A 7,976-nucleotide genomic window follows, 5' to 3' on the forward strand; every position below is an offset into this window, starting at 1 on the left:
TGAGCATCATTTTCGGAGGTCAGGAAATGCTACATACTGCCTATTTGTGAGAGTGGGGTCATAGCCAGTAGAGGTGCAAAAAGAATAGAATGGAAGCCTTCCGTGAGGCAGGGGAGAAAGAAAGGCTTTTTGGCTGCTCCTTTTTTTCCTTTTGCAGATTTGTTTATCTACAGAGAGACAATGGATTGGAAGGGGCCATCTCCAAGTACCTGAGATTGGCTATCCTGACAAATGGCCTGCAGTCCCTCACTCCTCAGTCATCTCTTCTTTTTCCTTTTCCTTTACAAGGCCTTGCGTGCTAGCAGAACACCTGCCACTTGAACCATGGCCCCAGTCCTCTTATTTTGTTTTGTTTTTGAGGCAGCGTCTGGCTCTATAGCACTGGCTGACTTGGAATTTGTGATCTTTCTGCCTCAGTCTCCCAAGTACTGGAGTCAGAGACCTCCACCGCACACTTGTTCTTCTCTTCCTCCCTCTCTTCCTTCTTCTCCTTTTTTAAAAAAGCAGTACTGGGGTTTCATTATACTTACTAGGCAGATATTCTACCACTCAAACCATGCCCCAGCCTCAAACCCCTTTGCTTGTTATTTTTCAGTGTCAAAAAGAGACATTTTATTGGAAATACAAGTATGGATGCTGGTTTCTCATTCATCATGGCCAACCACGGAAAAGTGAAAGAAAATGACATTGTCTTTGATCCATTTGTTGGAACAGGTGGCTTCCTGATAGCTTCTGCTCATTTTGATGCTTATGTATATGGGACAGACATTGACTACAACACAGTTCATGGCTTGAGAAAGACTAGTAGGAAAAACCAGAAATGGAGAGGACTAGATGAAAATATTAGGGCAAACCTTCGTCAGTATGGTTTAGAGAAGTATTACCTTGATGTCCTGGTTTCAGATGCATCTAAACCTTCCTGGAGAAAGTGTGCATATTTTGATGCAATTATCACTGATCCTCTGTATGGTATCCACGAATCTACAAGAACAGGCTCACAGAAAGAAATACCGAAGGGGATGGAGAAGTGTCCAGAAAGCCACGTTCCTGTTTCCTTGAGTTATCACCTGAGCAATATGTTTTTTGACCTATTGAACTTTGCTGCAGAGACCCTTGTTTTAGGGGGAAGACTAGTCTACTGGCTAGTATACACCACAATACACTGAAGAGATGGTGCCCTGGCACCCTTGTCTGAAACTCATGAGTAACTGCGAGCAATAGCTTTCCAGTCACACATCAAGGCGCTTGATCACAATGGAGAAGGTGATGAACTTTGAGACATTTCTACTTTCAGAATATGCCAATATTAAAAGTTACATGTTCTATGGTCTGGGCATGTGGTGGCAATATACTTGCTTGTGATATACAAGGCCTTTGGTCTAATCAATCTCTAGCACTGCCAAATTATGCAAAACCAGGACCATTATGCACATCTTCTAAGTCATCATTTTCTATTCTACCAAGGCCATATTCCTTCCATGAGAAATACTTCAGTGGAGTAACAAAAAGAATTGCCAAGGAAGAAAAATCCAACCAGGAATAAAAAGATTTTTGGCGATGAAGAAGGTTGCACATATGATGGGAAAGACCTTTAGCTATGGGCATTCATGTATGATACAGAAACATGGATTATTTGAAAAATTTTTATAGGAAATAAAATGCTACAAACGAAATTGAGAATTTAATCATTATCTTTGTTCTGTATACTTTTGTTGCATGTGTTATAAGGTCTTTTAAAACTTACTTAACTTGTATTTGTACTTTCAAGTATTATTGGAAATTGACTCAACAGTATATTTTTTATAATTAATATACAAAGAATATATTGGCTTTTAAACTGTATCTGCCAGATATAAGCAATTCATAGTGGCTAAGAATTTATTTGTTAAATTTGTTTTGAATTACAATTGGTTTGCACTGCTACCAATAAACTTCACAGAGAATTTCTAAAAAAAAAAAAAAAAAGAAAGGCTATCTCCATAATTCTGATGACATCTGTTTTTCCTACAACAATGCCCAAAGGAAGAAAAAGTTGATTTTTATTTTTGGTAAAGCTGGTTCTTTATAAATGTGCCTGACCCAAGCCAAGAGAAGGCATTTTAGATGATCTCTTGGCTTCCAAGCATTGCAAACCTTGTGTATCTATTGGGCCTTGAATGGAGAAATAAATAATTTCTGTGGATGAAAATCAAATCATAACAAAGGAATTGTAGGTTGTCTGTGAGGAGAGTAAGGGACTGGTATTAGTGACTTTTTTTTTTTGCCAGTCCTGGGGCTTAAACCCAGGGTCTGAGCACTGTCCCTGGCTTCTTTTTGCTCAAGGCTAGCACTCTGCCGACTTGAACCACTTCTGTGGTGCTGAGGAATTGAACCCAGGGCTTCACGTATATGAGGCACATACTCTAGCCACTAGGCCATATTCCCAGGACCTAGTGATTTATTTTGTCAGAGGATTCTTCTCACTTCCAGCTGGGGTCCAATTTGGATATTTGATTATTGTGTTTTTTCTTAGTTGGTCTTTTGAGATGAACTCTGAACCATATGGTTTCCATACTTATTTAGAAACAGAATTTTTGAGAAGCAATTCTTTCCATACTATATTAGTCCATTTGCTACTCTGTGTGAAACACAAGGCCACATACCAAGTTGATTTCAATAAAGAGCAGTTTATTTTGGCTCATGATTCTGGAGGTGCAAGGTTAAAGATCTGCATCTGATCTCAGTGCACTGAGTTTAGGCCATGACATAGTAAGAAACAGGGACCCTGCCTGAAGGTGTGCGTGTGTTCCGCTGTTTCTCCCTCTTCAAAATTCACCAGGATTCAGTAGTCTAGACTCTAGCCTAATGGTCTTATTTAGTCTTCTTACCTCCCAATGGCCATCATAGTTGGACTAAGTTTGCACCCTTGATATTAATGGGGATTAAATTTCAACATATAAAGCCTTGCTTGAGGGACACCCACGCCATTTCCAAATCATAGCATGTAAATGGGATAGTGAGTATTAAAGGACAAAGCAACTCCCCGAGGGGTTTGCACATGAGATGAGTAGTTTATTTGCTCCTTACTGGAGATTGATGGTAAACTCTTAGACCAGATTTTATTTCTTATTCTGAAATCTTAGGACATGTTGCTTTCTTCCTTCATTCTCCAGAATTCTAAACCACACTTATTCTTGTGACATTGGTCAGTTCCACTTTCAACTCTAGCCTCAGAACACCACATTCCCAATCAAGTGTTTCTATTTCTGATAACCAGCAGTGACCCAGAAATTGCGGTCTTCCAAATTCAAGCTCTATAACACTTTAGTTGTTCCTCTACATTAAAATGAACACTTGAAGATCAGTCAAAGGTAAAGAAAGATTAATTAGCAGTGCTGATCGTAGCTTTGCCATCTGGACTTCTGGTAAATTATATTTAGGTATCTTTTACAAACTGTAGTTCACCTTCAAAGAGGCCAAATGCTATTTTCTACTGGTTTTCTTAATTACTTGTCAAGCACAATTTCTCCTCTCTCTGCCTAGAACTGATTATAGTCAGGGAGGTACCAACTTCAGTGGATTCCGTCATTATTTTTCTAGCAAAATACTAAATCTTTGTGACTAAAATCTATGAGATGCAGCAACAGAAAAAAATTAGAAGGCAAATGTTAGGGGCAGTGGCTCTTTACTTTAGCAGTTTCTTATTGTCTGGGCTTTCCAGACCTTCTTCCCCTCAAGAAATCCTTTATAAATGAACAGACTCTATCTATCTGTATGACGCGTGCAAAGACTGGTGAGTCATGGAGCCCAAAAAAAGCACAATGGCCCATTACTGGGCGAGAAGAGAAAACGTAGGTGTTAAATAAGATCACAAAAGAAACCTGGTTCTTGCTTTCAGCTCAGCCTACACTGGCTGTGAATCTCTACAGCACACTGGGTTCTTAGAATTGTGCTCCATTTTAGTCTTATGAGTCAGTGTTTATGTGTATTCATTGAAATAATGTATAGGAACAGGTGGCATATAAAAACAGATAGCAAGAGCAGGTGTAGAGAGCTAACGATTTATTTCCAGTGAAGGTAGGAAAAGGAGAGGAGAGAAGAGGCCAGGGATGGGGAGGCCAGGGAAGGGGAGGCCAGGAAACGTGAGGTGGGTGGGGGTCAGACAGAGAGGGGAGAGGAGAGAAGAGGGGGACGGGGAGGAAGTATGAACATCTTTGGAATTTCCCCAGGTTGTTTCCTGGGTACAGTGACATTCACAAACACAGTCCCAATGTGAGTAGCAAGCCAGTGGGAATATGAATCAGTAAATATACTTATTTTTGAAAGTTATTATCTTTAAGTAGTTGTACAAAGGAGTTGCACTTTAACAAAGCTGTTTATGAATACAATGTATCCTGAAGTAAAAGATACTTCTATTTGTCTTTTATTTGTGAGTTTTCCTCTGGGAGATTATATTATTGGTTTAGGATCTCTCTCCACATTAAATTATTCTAGTTCCTTCTCGAGAAGATATGAGTCTTCTGTTTTATATGCCTCTAGTCATCTATTCTTGAAAAAGAGGAAATTATTATTTAGAACTCTCTCTCCCTCCCACCCCCATGCTATCACTGATGGAATCAGCAAGTCTGTTTCCTGATCTTTCCACTCATTTACTCATGCTCATCGACTTTGGTCTCCCTGGAGATGCCCTTGTATGCCATCTGGCACACGGATGCACAAACATTCCAAGTTCAGCGTAAGTGTCTTCTACAAAGCCTTCCAACCCACCCTTTGGGAACCTTTTGGAACATGTGGCAGGGACTCATCTATCCCTGGGGCACTGGGGCCGAATGTGATGCCCTGTTAGAGGACTGTTGAATTCTGTTAAAGCACTGTTAGCCTTTGCTATAAACACCTTATAGAAAGTTGATTTGTATTTTCCTTTAAATGTGCTGAGATGTGGGGGGCTGAGAAGACTTAACCTCCTAATTGACAGCTGCTAGACCGGTGACCAATGACCCACATGCTTTGAGTAAAGGATTGCAGCCAGACAGCTGGACTGCCCTCTTGTCAGCACCAGCTGCACTGAACCCAACACATGACTCAGGCTCCAGAAGGCATTGTCCCAGCAAGGAATCCCGCCACACTTTTGCCACCACAAGCTTTAGTGACCTCTAGAAGATCTCACAGCCATTTGTCAGAGAAGAAGCAGAGCAGTTCGCCTGGTGGCCCAGCAGGCGATATGTGAGCGGTGCAAATACAGTCCCCCATTAACACAAGGGACTGATTGGTGTGCCTTCTGACAGAGACCCTGCCAGGACTAGGACAACATAATCCCTTATTTGCATTCAGAGACTGTCTTTTTTTAAAAATTTTTTTTATATATTTTTTATTATTAATTGAACATAAATTTTTTTACAAGGTGTTGTGCAAAGAGGGTGCAGTTACATAGTAGGGCAGTGTGTACATTTCTTGTGATATCTTACAACCTGTTTTTCCATCCCTTGTCTAGGTCAGGTAGACCCATATGCAATATACAATGTATCAAGCACATATACAGTGTTCACAGACTTGGTCTCTACTGTCTCTCCGTCTCCCTTTGTTAACAGTCATATATCAGGGAGATCATGCCCCTTTGTTTTCTGTGTTCTAGGCTTGTCTCGCTCAACATTATTTGTTCGAGTTCTGACCATTTCCCTGCGAATAACAATATTTCACCATTCCTGATCGCTATGTAGTATTCCATTGTGTATAAGTACCATATTTTTTGGATCCATTCGTCTGTGGAGGGGCATCTGGGTTGTTTCCAAATTTTGGCTATTGTGAATTGTGCCGCGATAAACATGGAAGTACAAATGTCCTTTTGATATTTTGGGTTTTGCTGTTTAGGATAGATGCCTAGGAGTGGTATGGCTGGGTCATAGGGTAGGTCTATATTGAGCTTTTTGAGAAACCTCCATACTGTTCTCCAAAGTGGTTGTACTAATTTGCACTCCCACCAACAATGGAGAAGGGTTCCTCTTTCCCCACAGCCCCTCCAGCATTTGTTGTTTCCTGAGTTCAGAGTATAGGCCATTCTAACTGGGGTGAGGTGGTATCTCAGGGTTGTTTTTATTTGCATTTCCTTTACTAGCAGGGATGTTGAGCATTCCCTCATGTGTTTCTTTGCCATTTTTATATCTTCTCTTGTGAAGCAGAGACTGTCTTGCTTCCTGCAAATATCCATGCCCTAACTCCCTCTGGCTCTACAACAGGTGCTCAACTCACTTTATGAGCAGCTGACAGACACCTTCTTATGCTGCCCTCTGGTGTTGCAACATTAAGTCCAAATGAACACTTCTCTGGAGTGACCCTGCCTACTTTTTGTTGTTGTTGGTGGTGGTCATGAGGCTTGAACTCAGGGCCTGGGCTCAGTCCTGAGCGTTGTTGCTCAAGGCTAGCACTCTACCACTTTGAGCCACAATGCCATTTCTGGCGTTTTCTGAGTAGTTTATTCGAGATAAGAGTCTCACAAAATTTCTTGCCCAGGTTGGCTTTGAATTCTGATCTCAGCCTCCTGAGTAGCTGCCCAGTGACACCTGGCCCTTGCCTACTTTTGAATGTCTGAGCTAGTAATACAGAGAGAAGAACTGGCAACAGAGAGGTAGTAGGGTGGACAGTGAGAGGAGCAGGGACTGACAAGCAAGAGTGACAGTGGTGCTAATAGCGGCCAGGGCATCCCCCAGCATTCAGAACACTGGTGGCCTCAGCTTAACCACTGTTAATCAGGCTTGTGGTGGGAAGCAGTTGTGGAGCAGCTACAGCAGGCTGTCAGAGGCTCTGGGTTGAACCTAGAGGGAGAGTTGTGACACATACCTGATGCAGATTGTCAATCACAGTCACCCTGAGCTTTGGTCTCTGGAGGCCTGGAAGCCATGAACAGCCCAGCCATTAAGTACCTCAGCCCATCCCAGGGGCAAAAGCTGCCATGTTAGAGGGAGCCACCTGCCCCTGCCTGCTGTCACCTGTTGTGACTACTTAACAAAACTCTACCAAGGGCCCAGAATAAAGAGGAATGTCTTGCCTATCTACCCACAATTTCTACATGGGTAGAAAATAAGAATCACAGCCAGATGGGTTGTGTCACTCTCGGTCAATTGTGCAGAGTCCATATTTGTTTCTTACCCGTTTTTGTGTTTTCCACTTAAATTGTAAACTAGACTGTAAACAATGCCAAGTGAAAAGCCTTATCTTTGGTAAATGTCTTGGTTTAAACTCAGAGCTTTGTGCTTTCTAGGCAATGCCTGCCTAGCAAGCAAGCATACGAGTCATGCCTCCAGCCCTGTTAGCTTTGGGTATTTTAGATGGAGTCTTGTTTTTTTTCTCTAAAGCTGCCCTGGACCATGATATGCTTATTTATGCTTTCTGCCATAGCTAAGATGACATGTTTCATCCTAGAGATGCAGTCTCATGATTTTTTTTATGCCTTGAAACCTTGACCTTTCTTATCTCAACCTCCTGAGTATCTAAGATTACCCGTGACAGTCACTAGTGTACAGTGGTCAGTGTCTTTTATGGTCACATAACAACAAACAAAACGTACATAGCAGCCGCATCAAAAATAGTGTTGTAACTGGTGGCGCATGCCTGTAATCCTTGCTACTGATGACTGAGATCTGAGGCTCACAGTTCAAAGCCAGCCCAAGCAGAAAAGTGCCTATGAGACTTCCCAATTAACCATTCAAATTTTGGAAGTGATACTGTGGCTCGAGTGGTAGAGTGCTAGCCTGGAGCACAAAAAGGCTCAGGGACAGTGCCCAGGGCCTGAGTTCAATCCCCACAACTGACAAAAAAGAAAAAAAAAGTGGTTGAAGTGGGTGAGTTTTAGAGAACTTATGGCTAGAAAGAAGAGGAATGAGAAGCAGAAATATAGAAAAGGTGGAGGAACAGCCTGGGGCTTATCCAGTTGCTACTTGCTCATGGAATGTCTCCACCTGTTTCAGAAGAGTGTGGAATGTGCATTTGTTTCCATGAACAGC

The 7,976-nt window shown here is 41.9% G+C and overlaps 1 pseudogene; it reads left to right on the forward strand.

Annotated features, from left to right (window-relative positions):
• The first annotated feature begins 596 nt into the window (after positions 1-596).
• On the forward strand, positions 597-1,362 carry LOC125339364 (annotated as a pseudogene).
• Positions 1,363-7,976: the final 6,614 nt, after the last annotated feature.

This window comes from Perognathus longimembris, chromosome 21 (genome assembly GCF_023159225.1).
Source record: "Perognathus longimembris pacificus isolate PPM17 chromosome 21, ASM2315922v1, whole genome shotgun sequence".
NCBI classification, from domain to species: domain Eukaryota; kingdom Metazoa; phylum Chordata; class Mammalia; order Rodentia; family Heteromyidae; genus Perognathus; species Perognathus longimembris.